Here is a 16,972-nt window from a genome sequence, read left to right on the forward strand (position 1 = left end):
TTGCCTGACTGAAGACTCATGGTTCTTGGTGTATAGGAAGAATGGTTTAGTTGGCTGTCCAGCGAACCAAGCGAGATGGGAAAGGAATTAAAATTCATTGGTCCCAGAAACCCATGTCACCGCTGGAGTGCCATCGTAAATACCTGAAAAAAACAAAACAAACCTGACTAAAAAAGTTAAATAAAATATAAAGATCCATCGTCTCTCTCGTCTCTCTTCTCTATATTCTTCACTCTACATATATGTATACATTTACATTATACTACACGTGGACATGTACACATATACTGTATTATACAGCGTTAGTGCAATGCCGCAGCGGCCGCCCTTCCGTGCCGAGGGTCACCATAAAAATTATACTCGCGGTCGTTCGTAATATCAAGCCTCGAAATCTCCTCTTCTATCTACTCTGACGACGCTTCTCTGCCAGCACACTGTAGTTTTATATGTATAGAGACACCGATTAAAGTCCCGTCTGATTTTTTTACCTTTTATTTTATGCGACATGTCACTGGAATATATAAATTTATCCCGTGCGTACGCATAAACATTTTTTCTTCTCTGAAAAGCTCCTCACCTTTGACCCACAGACCCATAGGATCAACTGACCGTACTAGTGGATTATTTAACTATAGATTTATTTTAAAAAGTCTTTGATATTAAAGAGTTTCAAGACCATTTATAAATACATGGGATCAGTTATTATTTATGCTTATATTCTCTAACGGTTAAAACATTTATTTATTTTAAAACAAAAATAAAATTCAAAATTTTTAATTGTGCTAAGCTTTAGGTGTTGAGAATTAACATCAACATTAAATTCGTCCTTTTCATGAAGTCACGAGTCCAGCTTCATTGAAGGCTTCGAGTACGCATGATAGGATCTAGGAGCGCACTCTGCACGCTAAATAATAAGACCAGAACGCAATGAAATGTTTAAACTCAACTGAACGTTTCTCGTTTTATTTAGTTAACACTGCAACTGGTTTTCGTTTGCCGGAGATTTTCATCTGTTTTCTCAGAAACGCCTTACATACGTAAATGTGCCACGTAAATTATTGATAAAAAAATTCCAAGACACCCCTAGCCTTAGATTTAAACTCTTTGTCTTTAAGAAAATAACTTTTAGACAAAGCGCCTTGAGTACAACTATTAAGGCTCATTTGTATACACGTAATTCGACGTGACAAAGTGAATACATTTATGAAAGAAGTAATATGAGGTGAACCGTTGGCTTACATATTTACATTTGAATAGTTAAGACCCACCTGCATGATCACATTAAGATTATTTTCTCGGGTACACGAGTTTTCTGGCAATTACGTGTGTCCCTGTTGTATGTATCCCCTTTCCTTGTATTATTATTGTAATTTTCTAAAATTCGTTCGGGTTAATTCCTTTAAAGTGTTGTCGTGGTATTTATTGAAACCTCTGTAGACCGGAGCAGCAGGTGATGCTTTGTTTGCCGGCTTAAAGTATCTTATTGGTGCAATACAAATAATCGATAATTATTAAGGGACAAAGGACACTGTAAGAAATTGATGTGGAAAATTTTTAAATGTATTAATTTAACTTTGTTTACTCTAAGCTATTGTATAAAGCAAAAAAAAAGTATATTTTATTATATTTCTCAGAAATTTAACGTCAACAACTGACAAAGCAAGCGAAGTATAAATATACAAATAGATATTAATTAAAATAGTTGGTTGAATTTAATAATAAGCTCGCGATAATTAAAACCTTGAAATATAATTACGAAAATTTTATCCGGTGTATAACTTTGTTGTTTAATCAATGAAAATTAATGACTCGTAATGAGATGAAAGCCTCGCAATCTTCTCTTCAGGGTCATTAGCCTTTAAATATTGTATTATTACCACGTTATTCACTGTCACAAACGTTAAACGAAAGGAATAAAAAATATATTTCTTAAGTTATAATAACTTGGTGCAATCTTTTCTTGTCCGAGCGAGTCAAATCTTTTTTTATTTATATTTATATATTTATTTTGAATGATTATTAGGTTTTTTTTTCTTATTCTTCATTATTATTTTAGTTAATTTTTTTTTTTATAGTTTGGTGGCTCATTCAAGATGAGTATTTTATGCGCGAGTGTGAGCATCTGAGCAAAAACCAATTAAAACCCATTTATACGGCACCTAATTCGTAAGATCGTCATTCATGTCAGTCAAACCCACCGATGGTGATGGCGCGGGTGAGCAGAGAGTAGACCGAGAGCCAGAAAGAGAAAAAGATTTAAAATAAAGTATTTCGTCTCATGAAAAATTAACTCATATTTGTCTCTTCACAGTGTCTCGATTAAATTCTCTTCATTCAGCATCCAACTGCTCAACTTTTAAAGCTTCTACTCATATCCAATGGGATTTAAACTCTCCAATATGATGGACGATAATAACTTTTTTCATTATTATCATCATTATTATTACTTATTCTTATTACAATACGTCTCATTTTTTAATTTCATTTTCTCCACTATATTACTTTTTTATGCGCAACTCATTTTTAGAATCGCTAGTTCCTCCATCTGATTAAGAAGACTAAAACTGAAAGCTACTCAGCTTCTATTAATACTTTTTTTTTAAATAGAGCTTCATCAATCCACCGTACATTTTCTTTTCAACTTAAATCACTTTTCCGCATGTTCATCCATTTCAATTTATTTAAAAAATCAATCAAGATTTAAATTTGACAGAAGAATAATAAGTTGTCTATTTAACTCGAACTCGTCCATACATTATTTTGCGGTTACTTGATTGATTTTGAATTCTTGTCGAACTATTTTAACCACGACTACAAAAGTGGCTTTTAAAAAATATTAAAAGCCAGCAAAAATTGATTAAAATCTTCTCCATTTTTCAGTCAATTTTTTTAAAATTACATTAAAAGCTTTTATAATCAATGGCTAAAGAAAATCTTAATGGCTCTTCATTAATTATAAATTTAAAACACTTAATCTTGATAAAAAATTATATATAAAATTCGTTCCAGGATTTCCTGTGCATTTTGTTAATTTCTTAAACATCAATAAAGGTGAACATATTTTAATTTCTCCTCTTAAAGGACAAAAAAACATGTTCAACACTTTTTTCAAAAACTCAACGTTTGAGTTTATTTCTGTTCATCTTTTAGACACATCGATTGCTTTTTCTTCAGAGAGAAAAAAAGAGGGAGCATAAATTCGGTCATCATCACTGCAGGCATTTATGTTGAAAAAATGAAGAACCAAGAAAGCAGAGAACGAGCGCGTTTGGTCCGATCAGTATCTGAATATTAAATCTCGCGGATTCAGATCGCGGATAAACTGTAGATTGTCCAGTACAGGGCGAAGGGATGAGTTTTGTCGGCCCTGCGACACAATTCCACATTCCTTAATCTCAACGGGTGGGCATTCTTGTGTTCTCTGGCATAGTCCTGTCTCAGTCAACCGCATTAAAGTCGATAGTTCCGTTGTGTGTTTTTGTGATTGATCACGTGACCTCGTCATTCGTTGGTATAATAAGATTGGTTTTAATCTGCCAGAGGATGAAATGGCTCCGAGGGCGATCTCTTACGTCGTAGTCTACTCGGGACCGCATGCCAAGGGTCCAAGGAAGCCCACCTCCTTATATTATCTTCTTTCTTACCTATTCCTTTGATCATCCTTGAACTTAGTAGTCGCTAGTCGCTTAGATGCACCTCTCCCAACTTTTATAGTCTCCGAATCAAGACTCTGTCCTCACTTTATAAAGGAGTATCGTAATTGCTACTTTTTTACAGTACCATCTTCTTTTGTTATTCATTTTCATACTTTACATTCTACATTCTGTATTCATCTTCCTAATTTATTTCTTTTTCTTTCTTTCTATTTATTCCTTTTTTACGTTCTTTACGCGACTCAAACTACCTCAGACTCCAAAAGACTCTTGCACAGAGACTACTCGGATATTCTATGCTCACTGAAAATTAAAATATATATGTGCTTTGCAGTTGAACAAACATTTTCATTACAATTCAAACGAATTCGAGAATCTTTAACAAGTCTACAAAAAATAAAATCTTTGATAAATCCGAATCTCCGTGTCTTAAACACTCATTTCATGCAAAAATAATAATTTTTAAGTACGAGTAAAAAACAATCAAATAATTGTGTTGTGATTGAACTTCGCCCGCTTTCAGTGAACATGTAAGACCCTTCAATTGATAAACGATTTCAACAAAACAAAATTTCATTAGTTTCCTTATAAATTTTTTATAAAATAATGTTCTTAATATATTTTGGACATCGTAAATGCATTTAAAAAAAAAAAACGAAATTGATTTCTCGATTTTCAGTGAAGAATGAAATTTTACCACTCAAAGCTTGCACAGAAATAATATTTGATGTTTGTTTTAATAATAATACGTAATTTAAAAAACCGTGAAATATTTTATTTGACTTGTCAATTTTTATTTTATTTTTTTTTTTATACGGCTCCATTTCATTCTATTCTGTCTACAAGTGCATGCGTTTAATAATCCGTAGGTATAGTGAAACGTAGAGAAAGAGATAGGCCGTGTATCGAATAAACCACCGCTATACACCTCCGGTATCTGATACACGAGAAAACTTTATATCTATACACTGTGTTAAACGTTTCGACATATAACCAACCAGATTTTATCTTGGACATTTTACCCCGGGAAAACCCCAGAATTATACCCGATTATTCAAATTTGGAGCACTCGCCGTAAGGCTATTCACCGGCGAGCCAATTCAAATTTATGCAAAAATGTAACCAGCGCGAATTCACTCATCTTATTAATATGGATCAATTTATAAATTTGTTTCTTACCTTTTATTTTTATTACACATACATATAAATATATTATATTTTCATACCAAAACTCTTTAATTATCATCATGAATATATATTATATTACATTACATTATTCTACACTACATGATACTATAGACTATGAAAAGGCACTTTTACATTATACATAAACTTATTTTCAGCAATATAAATTCTAATCCAAGTTAAAGTGGTTCGTGCGTTCGCTGTATAATAAATTTGTTATTAAATTTCTTGTTACAGAAAATATGTCACGTCAGGCTGAATCTTTGGCAACGGACGTTAAGAGTAGCGTGTTTGAGTGAGTATTTAATTATTTAATTCATGCAAATATTCTGCTGTTTTAGATAATAATGCATTCAAGCAAAAACTAGGTCGTATAATAACCTGCGTTAACGTACATACTTTACTATACACTATATAGTAGCTCTAGCTTCTAATCAATATTTAATAAGCTCGCTATTTATTACACCTACATCAACTATTTCATAATTACTATTATAATTATAACGCCCGTTTAATTACCTTCATTTATCAGCCATACATTAATATAACTCCAGACGGAAGAAAATTAACTTGATAATTTAAGCTTTTTTTTTTTAAGCAATTTTTTATTTGAAAATGCCTAAATTTAATCAATTAAACTGTCAGATAAAACAAAATTTGACGGACAAGTGAATCAATCTATTTTTTCATAAAAATTTTTTTTTCAATCAACGAAAGAAATAACATCCATTAAAAAAAGCTCAAATGAATCAATAATAACCAATTGTGCAGAAGTGAAATATTGCTCGTCAGTGTAAAAAAAAGGTTGCATAAATCATATACGTCATATCGTTGATGGTGTGCGATGAAATTCCGTATTCCTGGTTAGTATAGGATAGACTGGTCTCTGACAATACTGTCCAAATGACGGTAGTCTGCACCAAAATGTTATGTATAGTACATAAACTACCACCTACATACTGTACGTGTGCTATATATTTAACCCACACTAGAGAACTAAATTCTACATTGCTCCCCATCTGACCCAGACACGCAGTCATGGGCTCGTCGAAACAACCACTGCAATCAGCGCACTTCAAAACGGCTCTTCTTTGTAAGCTCAAAAATTCAAAGAATTTTATCTGCTCGCAGCTCATCACGCCAATCCTCATTGCTCATTGGAAATCACTCCACGATTTACTCTCTAATCTCAACGTGTGTGTCCGATCCGCATCGATACAATTAACAAATAAATTCACAAATTTAAATTAAAAACAAAAAACTTACCAAACGCTGTAACTTAAGTTAAATCTAAATAATCAATAGCAAATAAAGTGTATTTAGCGGTAGTTAAATTTTCTATTTTCCCAGCGATGTTTGTTTAATTTTCAAAGGAACTTATTTTATTTACTTTATTTTTGAGTTCGTTTATAACTCTTGCGAGCTGATTGAGTAGAGAGACGGCAATGTAGTCTCTAGCGAGTTTTCCGTGCACCACGCAAATGAAGAATTGTCAGCGAAATAGGGATAGGAGGATAGGTGTGGATGAGAAACTCTCAACAGCCGTAGGAGCAAAGGGATCTGAAAAGAGCGTAACACATGGTGGGGCTTTTTGGTACACGGTACAGGAAAGAGGGTGGTAGTGGGAGGATGAATGGAGTGTAATGCTTGACTTTGCCCTGATTGTTGATGCTTTTCCCTTTCTATTCTGGCTTCTGGTGGTCCTTTTACCGCAAATAGATCTATCTATCTATCCATCGGAATTTACCTCGAATTTTTCGTCTCTGCCGACGTCACTTCCGCTCTGCAGATAACGTACCTGAAATCCTATTCGTTTTATAAATTATCTGCGCTTTATCCATTTATCATAATCCCCGAACTTTGAAATCATTTTCATGCTCATGCTCATCCTCATCCTCGTATCGCTTTGATTGGCTTCATTGAAGTTTACAAATTTGCTAGGCTGTAATGTCAGGCTGCAAATTGATGATATTGTACGAGTCATTTGGGATATTTGTTGCTCAATCTTTTTCGGACTTTCGATCCGATCAATTTATTTATTTTTTGTTTATCTATGTTTTCCGTTCCGTTACACCAAATACCAGAGAGGAATAATAATAATAAAGATAAATACAGGCATGATTTCCGGATTTTGGGATTAAGGTGCAAATTAAATAAAGTTTGAATAAAGATACAATTTGGTTTCATTGATAACATGGACTACACATAGATCCAACGGATTTTTACAACAATGCCAAATAATTCTTCCAATTGATTTTGACATTTTTTTTTCTATTACGAACTATAGACCGAAATTCGATGGTTGTTTCCGTCTGGGTCTTTGAAGGGACAATTCGATTCGCTTTTTCTTCTATTTCTATTTCTATTACGAGCTTTTGTCACACGAAGTTGTTAACGGAAAATGGTTTACATTAAAAATCCGATGGATTTATTTCGTGTTCATAGACATACGAGTAAAAGGGAGAAGGAGAGCTTAAATATTATAAACCTGGATTCCGGAAGTTGATTAATTATTTGTAAATAATTAAATGCCTTCGGTAGGCTGATGGAATAACATTAAACATTATATGAATATTCTCGAAGAAAGGGAGAGGAAAGAAAAAAATGAATTACCAGTAAAGAAAGGCAGCTCGAGGCCGAGCGCTCTTTTGCCTCCTAAATAATAAAACTGAAAAGGTAAATATAATTACCTATTCGTAACATGTTTGTATGCCGCGTAAAGCAAGTACAACAATCGCGAGACTCTTGAGAACGGCTCGCTGTGAAAGAGTCACCCCTCTTACTTCTCCCACACGACAAGGATTTCGTTCAACGAGACAAATTAATGTTTCAGGGTCTCATCATAAGATTACTACCCAATTTAATTTGTACATACTGCTTCGGGGACATTATACCAGTAGGTTTTCTCGCTTCTTGTGCTTCTATTCTTTCGTTATAATATCTGCTTTATTTTTCTTTTATTAATTCATGTGGCTAATTAAATTACCACCTTTTTTATGCATTACGAAATTTTAAGTGTTGAAAGCTCTTGAAAAAATTGAATTTTTATTAAAAAATTCCATTTATTTTTTTATAAATATGTTTTCAACCAATAGTATATTGTGTGACTAGGGATGAAACAAAACGATTTCAGACCAGTGAAGTTGCCTGCCCGAGCGAAGCGAGAGCTGGCATCACTCGGTCTGAAATCGTGTTTCATCCCGCGTCACACATTATATTTTTCATATAAGTTGTATTAAAAATGCTAGTTTCAATGTCTGGAGCCAACCAGAACTAGATAGTTTCAGACGAACAGCGAAAATACCATTTTATTATGAAACTTATAATAAAATAGAAAGTAATAGTTTATTTTTTACCAAACATTATTCGTAAATTGACAAGTTTTCTTTTATCATTCTTATTTATGCTTAATAACAGAATTATAATATGTCAGTACAGTTAACGGTTAGAATGACAATTATAAAGGTATAAAATAAACAAACAATTGATAGGATTGAAAATAAAGCTGCAACTTCACCTCGCGGACAGAAAATCGTCATTTTCTGTCCGCCGGGAAGAAATAATTGATACCTGCCCGGCACAGTCGCATTGGTCTGAAATTGTCTAGTTTCGGTTGGCTCAACAGGCATTGAAACTTACATTTTCAATGCAGGTTATATGAAAACAATTTTTTTTTACCAGTTAAAATAATTTAAACTTCAAATTTTTTTTATTAAAAAATTCTCAGTGATATTAAATTAAAAATTTTTAAATAAAAACATTTTTTCTCCAATATTATTAATAAAATTTGTAATAGTTCATTGAATTCTTTCATTGAAAAAATAAAGAATAAAAAAATAAATTAAATTATTTTTAAAGTCATCAAAATCCAATTACTTGACTATAATTTCTGAATATAAAAATTTTATTTCTCTTTCAGTTTTGTAAACAATCAAATTCGTAATAAATACCTCAATAACTTTTATTAAATCCCATAATTTGAGCGATAAAAAAATTTTTCCATTCAGAAAAACACATACGGAGAAACAGAGACATATAAAGCCAATAATTTTTTCAAGCACGTTTATTTAGCTATAAAAATTCAGGATACAGCCCAGTGGACGGTCATGTAGCGTTATTAGTACGTTTTGATATGTGTATACTGAGCACCCTTTTTACGATGCACTACGGAAGCATAATGTGCATACAGTCCTTGAAGGGTAATGGGAACATACGGGAAGTAGACGCACAGTCGATATAGTCCGCGTATGTACCGTCAAGTGCTAGATAGGGGTTGCAGTCTCCTATCCGCTGACAGAGAAAACTCCCGGGGTGAAGAGAATAAGGGAATAAGAGTATGTATGAGTACGAGCGGGAAAGTATGCACTTGAGTACCTACACGAGCATTTTACGTACCTATTGCATAGATCGGTAATTGGCCCTCTTGATCGCCAACTTCACTCGTATCGCAAGCACACAAGTAATATGGAAAGAGTAATGTAGAAAATGAACGAAAGAGAGAAAGAGAGAAAGAGAGAAATCTGCCATTTGAATTTCTATATATATTTTCATTGGTCCTTCCTCGTCATCCTTTCTTGTGCCAACATCTTTACATCTAATTCCCCGTCATTTTTCGTCGACCTCACTCAAGTTTCCTACGTTACCATTTACATCATCCTATACCACTTAAATTCTATTATAAATTATATAATGCATTACTTTTCATGCCAAAGTGCGTGCTTTTAATATTTGTTATGGCTCTCTTACTAATATTTAAAATCCAATCATTCTAAAAATATAAATTCTAAAAAATTTTTTAGTGGAAATAATTTATATCAAGAAAAAATATAAAATAAAATAAATAATAAATGAAACTCATTAAAAAAGAATAAAAAATGCATTTTTAAAGGCTCTTTTTGGATGTATTTTTTATATCTTATCTATTATTGAAATGAAGATGAAAATTAAAAAAATTGATAAACTTTACAATTCTTAAATCATATATTATATAGTATAAAAAAACCTTGATATAAAAATATAATCCTCAAGGACTTTTAAAGCGTATTTAGATAAATTATTTAAATCAGTTTGTTATAATTTTAAAGATTTAAAAATAAAAAAAAAAATGAAACGATATCAATATAATTTCGATTAAATTTCACACGCCTTTAGCGAACTCGCTTGATTTTTAAACAACCTAGAATTTAAAAATGAAAAGGACAATCAACTATATAGTGAAACTTTCTCATAAATGTTTAATTTTATTTCAACTTCGAGGGTCAAACAAAATTTATCTGATTAGATATTATATCTTGAGAAGATCAACAATTGAAAATAATTAATTATTTAAATAAACCTTACGAGTGTATATTTATATATTTAAACTATGAAAAGGAGACATAATTCTCGGGAATCCCTGTGGTGCTTTCTTAGTATAAACGACTCATAATTGTCAGAAGAATAGGACCGAGTGTACGTATAGACAGAGTGCGAGAAGGGATATAAAAGAATAATAAAAAGAGAAAAGACTCGGAGAAGAGAAGAATAACCGGGTTTGGCACTTGTTTGCCTTTCGACTCTCTCAGTTTCAAATTAGGGATGCTTTTCATTTGTCTGACGTCTGCCCCGCCCTCATGGAGCTCCTGTGGTAGCTCCTGCTAAATTCAAAAGTTACCGAACCCGTGATCACGGCACTACATCCACTCACTCGCTTGTCGTCATAATCTTTATCATTTAATGTTATTAATACGTAATATTTAATTTTTTTCCTCGTCTCATCCGGCTGATGCGACTTTTATTTTCTCCTTCGTCGCCGTACGAATTACACTTTTATTATTTTACCGTACTAAATTTAAGTACTTTATTGTTTGTAAAATAAAATAATGGAATAAAACAAATAGAATTTTATAATTTAAATTTATATATTTGAATAAAATTATAATAAATTACGAGTAGAGGCTTGAACTTTTTTTGAGCATTGTCTGCTAATTAGAAAATTATATAAGACATTGATTAAAATCAGTCTCTAAGTCTTAAACTTTGAATTTTTTATTCACCACTGAGAAATTCAAAATTTAATTTTCTCCCTTTTTCTTTACTTTAATTAAACAAATTCATGTCAATTCCAGTTTTTAATTCTCTGGTACACTCATAAAAAAAAACAACCAAACCTTAAAGTTATCAATGGACAAAAAAACTGACACACTCAGAATTAAACTTTTAAATTTCTTAAACTTTTCTATCTCATAAAATTATCTCGTACATACTACAATTAAGTACAATGAAATCTCAATGTTTTTACACTTTTTCCGACTCGTTCATTGTCTCTATTTCATCTGTATTTGGAGTAAGTAAAGCTAGAAACTGTAAGCCGAGAGCTTTAACCAACTTTTTATTTTTTACCCCTAAAGACAAAGAAACCTGGACAGCAAAAAGTAAAAGTAAAACTAAAATAAAAATAAAGTTCTGACAAGTGTATACTTGCGCTTTACTTAGGATAGTGGTTAAGATAAAAAAGATAGTAAGAGAGTAATGAGAGATGAGTGTGATGGTTTGTGGTAAATCCACAGGATGTGGTATTATATGTATGTACAATCTTACTCGTGATTTTATTGTTGGGCAACAGTGTATAACAGATCCTTCAAGCGAAAATATAAGTTATCCTATCCAGTGTATCCACTCCATACCATCCTCATCAATTCTTCTGTCCGCGGCCTTTAAATAATTATATTAACTTATTTATACTTCATGTATTTCATCTGTTAAATAATAGACTTACACTTGTAAGAAGCAAAAGTCAATTTAAAGTTCATTTTTTAAAGCAAAACTCCTTGGAAAAAAAAATTTAATAAATACTTAATTAATTAATTGATTTCATGATTAATCAATATTAATTAAAAAAAATTTCAGCAGCCTCTATTGTCGGCCTAAAAATTATTAATTCGATCCCTTATCAGTTGAATAATGTTTATTTAAAACCTGTTAATTAATAAAATCAAAAAATTCAATATAAATAACTAATCAATAAAACTAATTAAAGTAATTAAGTACAAGGCGATAGTATCGATTACTCGTAGATAATATAATACTATAGTTTAATTAACAATCGCCATTAAATTTGTTATCTTTAAAATTATTTACCAACTTTAATAAAAACTTTATCTCAACTCCGCTCAACTTATTCCGTTTTATCACTGAAAAGAGTAATGTTACACGGGAATAATTATTTTTTAATTAAATTTTTAATTTTAACACACAACTAAATAATTAAAATGGATATTATTATTAAAAAAAAAAAAAAAAACAAAACAAAAGTTTATCTAGCCCGTTTTTTTCCTCTAATTAATTAACGTTGATTTAAATTAAAATAGTAATTAAACATTTATAATTCATCCTCTGTATTTGCTTAAATAATTAAAAAAAAATATCCATCATAATTACTATTATATCTAAAATAAAATTAAATTTCCCGACAATTTGTTAGCTAAAATATTATACTATTTAATGAAAATTAATAACAATAATAATACTATTTCATCGTATAAATAGTAAATAACTAAGATAAGTAATTATTTCAAGTAATCTCCACCTCTACATTTCATTTCATCTCCATCCTCTACACTCAATTCTTGTTAGTTTTCTCTCTCCAACTGCTGGTAGCACGCGAGTCGTTCAATTAACGGAATACTGTTGTCTTCCCCCACTGTTATAAGCCGTCGGCGGCGTCGAGCATCCCCCGCGAAACCCGCGAAATGTTTCACTCGCAAAGTAAAACGGTGGGGTTCTGAGCAAGGGAAACTCATACATCCACAAATACATTTATATAGGTATATATAAAGTACACATTGAGCTGGAGGGAGGATAGGACGAGAAGGAACGGGAAAGAAGAGGGAGACAGAAAATGTTGATGGTGATGCCCCTCCCCAAAGTACCCCTCGGTCCCGCCGTAATAACATGTGAGCCCCTCTCTCGGTTCCAGAGCACCGGCTCCCTACCCTTCGGATTCTACCACCCCTCGTTCTCTCCACACGTCGCGGATAGCCCCACTGACTCGCGAACCCACCGCCAAGGTGGGGGTAGCTCCACCGGCCGCACTCGCTCGTCTACCGCCGTACCGAGCACATCCAAAATCTCGGCATATCGCGATATCGCGTCGCGTGTTGTTCTGATACCTTATATCATACGAGTACGCAGTTTTATTTTTAAGTTTGTGAAAATATTTACTACTAACATCTCTTCCCCTCCTGTTACTCGAAAAATCAACCCCTGTTTCTGATAAACCTTAAAGACAAAAATTTTTAAATTATTAATTACTCAAATTATCGTTAATTGTTAAAATATTGTCAATATTGGTGAATAAGTGCAGCACTTATTACGTGGCACGTGTTTAAAAGTTTTAAAAAATACAGAGTTAGAAAATATGTAGTATTTTATGTGTCTGACCACCGCCGGGTAAATCTCCTAGTTGTAGACGTATCAAGTAGTTACTAACATCACTAGTACACTGAGTAATAGTAAACTATACGATGATGTCAGTGTAATTATAGTTATCAACGGTGTTATATTAATTGACAAGATCAATAAATAGAAAGCGTGGTGTATTAATAGCAAGCTAAACTAAATTGATACTTGTCTTGATGGATAATCAATATAATATAATATAATGCTAATGAGTACTGACAAAAAAATGTCAATGTCACAGGGGTAATTAGCCTGTTTTTAGTGAACGTTAATTAAAACTTGGAAGATAAATAATCCATGGAACGGTTTGTGTAATTTTTTTTTAATTGAAATAATAATTATCATTGTTTCTCATTGTCATTATTTTTATTATTAATTAATCTTAGTGAGGCAAGGTGATCTGTCGTGATTGAAAAATTATTTTAATTGTTAGAGTACGTACGTACCAGAATAAAAATAGTGAATAAAATAATAGTGGAATTTTAAAAGACTATTTTCATTTGAAATTAGTGGCTGTGATATTTATTGAGCGAAACTTTGTGAATTATTTATTTGGTTTAGTTTTGCAATAAATAACAGCCTACGCATGTGGTGCGTCGAGGTGAGTTTTATTTTTATTATAAATTAATTAGATTTTATAAAAATTTAATTGATCGGGTTTTTTATAGATGTTTTTTTTTTCATGTTATTTTGTATTTGTATTTTATTGTAATTTACAATATTAGTAGAACAAGCGACTCGACGTGCGGCTCGTCGGCCGAACGACTGAGTGCGCGAAAACACTAGCGTTCTGTGGACGGGAAGAAATTTCTATTTGATAGTAGACGTCACCACGCAGGCGCTTCACCTCCGCCACGTGCTCTATCCAATTTCTGTCAGTGTAAACTATTTTTCCTATCTATTATTTGTTATCATTATCATTAATAAATTACAGAGGGAATTAATCTCGCTTATCGCGGCGGTTTAATTCGTTTTCGCAGTAGAACTAAAGTATAAATTAAGCTGAATATCATTCGGGTGGCGGGTACTCTTGTTGTAGACATAATCTAGACTGGCGTGTAGCCAAAACCCGAATCGTTGGCTTAGAATCTTCATAAATATCAAAATGGACCATTTACAAGCGTCATCTGAATTTCGAATTCGCTTCTTAACTACGTAACAATATTTCACTTTGTTATTATTTATTATTGTAAGATTTAAAATAAGCTTCGCGATTTTTTTATTCTGGTTTTGTTTTTTTGTTTGCATAGTACCACCTTTCTGTTTAATTTGCATTGCATACCCTCGAAAAAAATACGAGACGAGAGAAACGTATCGCTTGGCCAATTAGTTTAACTCCATATCGAGTCACGTGCCGATAGCATCAGTCACGTAATTAGGTGCTTATCGAGCTGCACGACTTAAAGTTTGACTTTTTTTCATCCATTAGACCTACCTTACACTTAAACACTTCTTATAAATATTTAAATTTACACCCGCGGATTTTTTTATGTATCCTGATATGAGTAAAAGTCAAAAGATTGAACAATGAGTTTAAATTAAAGTTATTTGAGGCCTTACTTTTTAAAGTGACGGGTTAGTAATTTGTTGAATTTATAAAAGATCAAAATTTGATTAAAATACCATTTAGTTTGATAAATATTATAATAAAATTCTCTCTGATAATTTATTAAAAATTTAATCAAAAGATAAAACTATACATAGCATTTGAATAAAAAAAATCTTTTTATAGTGAATGAAAATTAAAATAATCAAAATTTTTCAATATTAAATTCCTCGGGTTTAATATAAAAATATAAATATTTATGAAAAGAATTGCTTTTTTGTTTAAAAATTAAAAAAGAATTTCAGCAAAATTATCTTGCTTCGTAAAAAAATTCTATTGAATAAATTTGTAATTTCAAATATTACTAGAAATTTGAATAGCGCGCTACGCGCGCGCCTAAATTTTAACCAATAATGAATCGTGGCCCGTTTTTTGCGAGTTTCTACCTTTGACTAACTTTCATATTGAAATTGATTTGAATTGGACAAAAACATTCCGTTTCCAGAATTGAATAGTTCAAAGTAAAAAGTGTAAAAAATAAATTCATTTTTTTTTTTAAAGAAAATAAAAAAATAAGCCATGACCGTAATTTTGAATTAATAATAGTTATAAATCTGCACTCGAGCGGGTCTACTATCGAACATTCAATTCAATTAAATGTGTCACGTATATATTTGTAAATAGACTATTAAAATTTTAAACTCCGTTGCGTCAAGTAGAAGCGATCATTAGTGTACAGACAAAATCTTTCTCTGTCGAACTCTACGTAGTTTCGCCAGCTCCACACATATCCTATCAAATTAGTGAAATAAAAAACAACATCATTACGTCTTTGGAGATTTATCAACCGTACATAATTAACTTCATTAACTTTCATAAACTCCGACCCGCTAATGCCACTAATGATAATAAATATAGTTATATCTAGCTATACATGTGCATAGACATAGTTAAATTAAAATTAACAAAACGGAAAAGTATCGTTAAGTGCACACATCAGTTGTAACAGCAATACTGACAAGTAATAGGTCATACTCTACTAAAAAATGATTATGAGCGGTCTTAGTTTTTGATAATGATCAGCTGTAATACACAACAAGACAGAAGTATATCCGGTTAGTGTTGGCTGTAGTTATAGTTGACTGTTTAGTTGCGTTTTCTGGATCCAGTCCAAAGACACTACCCAGTGGACAGCTAAAAAGTTAAAATAACATTCTCTGCCACCAGCATTTTGACATTTTAGCTCACGAGTTAATGCCAGAAATTTTATTCTATTATATTACTCTGATGAGAATTCAAGCAACAGGAAATTAGTACTTTTGATTTATTCATTAAATTAAATGAAATTAAAACAAAAAAAAAGTAACTCAAATTAAATGGCTTTTGACAATTAATTACAAAATAATAAATGCAATTAAATTTAAAATGACAATAGACTTGTGCTTAAATCAAGTTTATTCAAACAGACAGCTGTGGCAAATAATAAAAATTACGAGGATCATACAAGCATTGTGTTGGGTAGTTGGTAGTTCAGCTTATTATAATGTCACAGGTGTAACGAATCCTCAAGTTTAACTGCTATAAGAGCTTGCTAACCAGTTTAATTTGCTATGAGGAAAACCTGAGGCTTTTATATTATATCCAGACCCAGAGAGCCGCTCCAGAGTAATAGTATCTATACCTAGTGTTACAATTACATCGACGGTACGGGCAGCTGCTCGACGACCACGTCCTTAGCTCGTAAATTATTTTCTTGCAATACTTTACTAATTAAAAGGTTATTTGTTAAGTTGACATCTTGATAAATATCATTCTGAAATCAGTAGAAGGTTTCTTTTATTTTATTTAACAAAAAAATTTGAGGAATGTTTTAAATTTTTAGCATGCAAAATTGTCAATGTAAAATGCAATTTTTTCAGCAAATATCACCCGCTGCTTTTGGTGGTGAAATTAGTAATAAAAAAAAAAAGATGAGATATTTTATGAATGAAAACACATCAATTTAAAAACGAGACCGAGTACGAGTATTTTAATAGGAAACTTTCATTAAAGTTGGTTCCTTCATAAGACAATTTATCTTGATAATACGAATAAAAAACCCGGCAGACTCAATTTAATTTTTTATATTAAACTATAAATTTTAAAAATA

At 31.7% G+C, this 16,972-nt stretch overlaps 1 protein-coding gene across 3 annotated transcripts in view; it reads left to right on the plus strand.

Moving 5' to 3' along the window:
- LOC123275313 (LIM/homeobox protein Lhx9-like) overlaps positions 1-16,972 on the plus strand; it is a 209,919-nt gene that overhangs the window by 110,667 nt on the left and 82,280 nt on the right. For 2 of the 3 annotated variants that reach the window (XM_044743347.1, XM_044743348.1), the window contains exon 4: positions 5,076-5,133. The gene's annotated coding sequence lies outside the window, so the exon portion shown is untranslated. Of the gene's footprint in view, positions 1-5,075; positions 5,134-12,905; positions 13,879-16,972 lie in introns of those variants that run through there. The other variant, XM_044743350.1, reaches the window with a different exon arrangement.

This window comes from Cotesia glomerata, linkage group LG1 (genome assembly GCF_020080835.1).
Source record: "Cotesia glomerata isolate CgM1 linkage group LG1, MPM_Cglom_v2.3, whole genome shotgun sequence".
Classification (NCBI taxonomy): Eukaryota; Metazoa; Arthropoda; class Insecta; order Hymenoptera; family Braconidae; genus Cotesia; species Cotesia glomerata.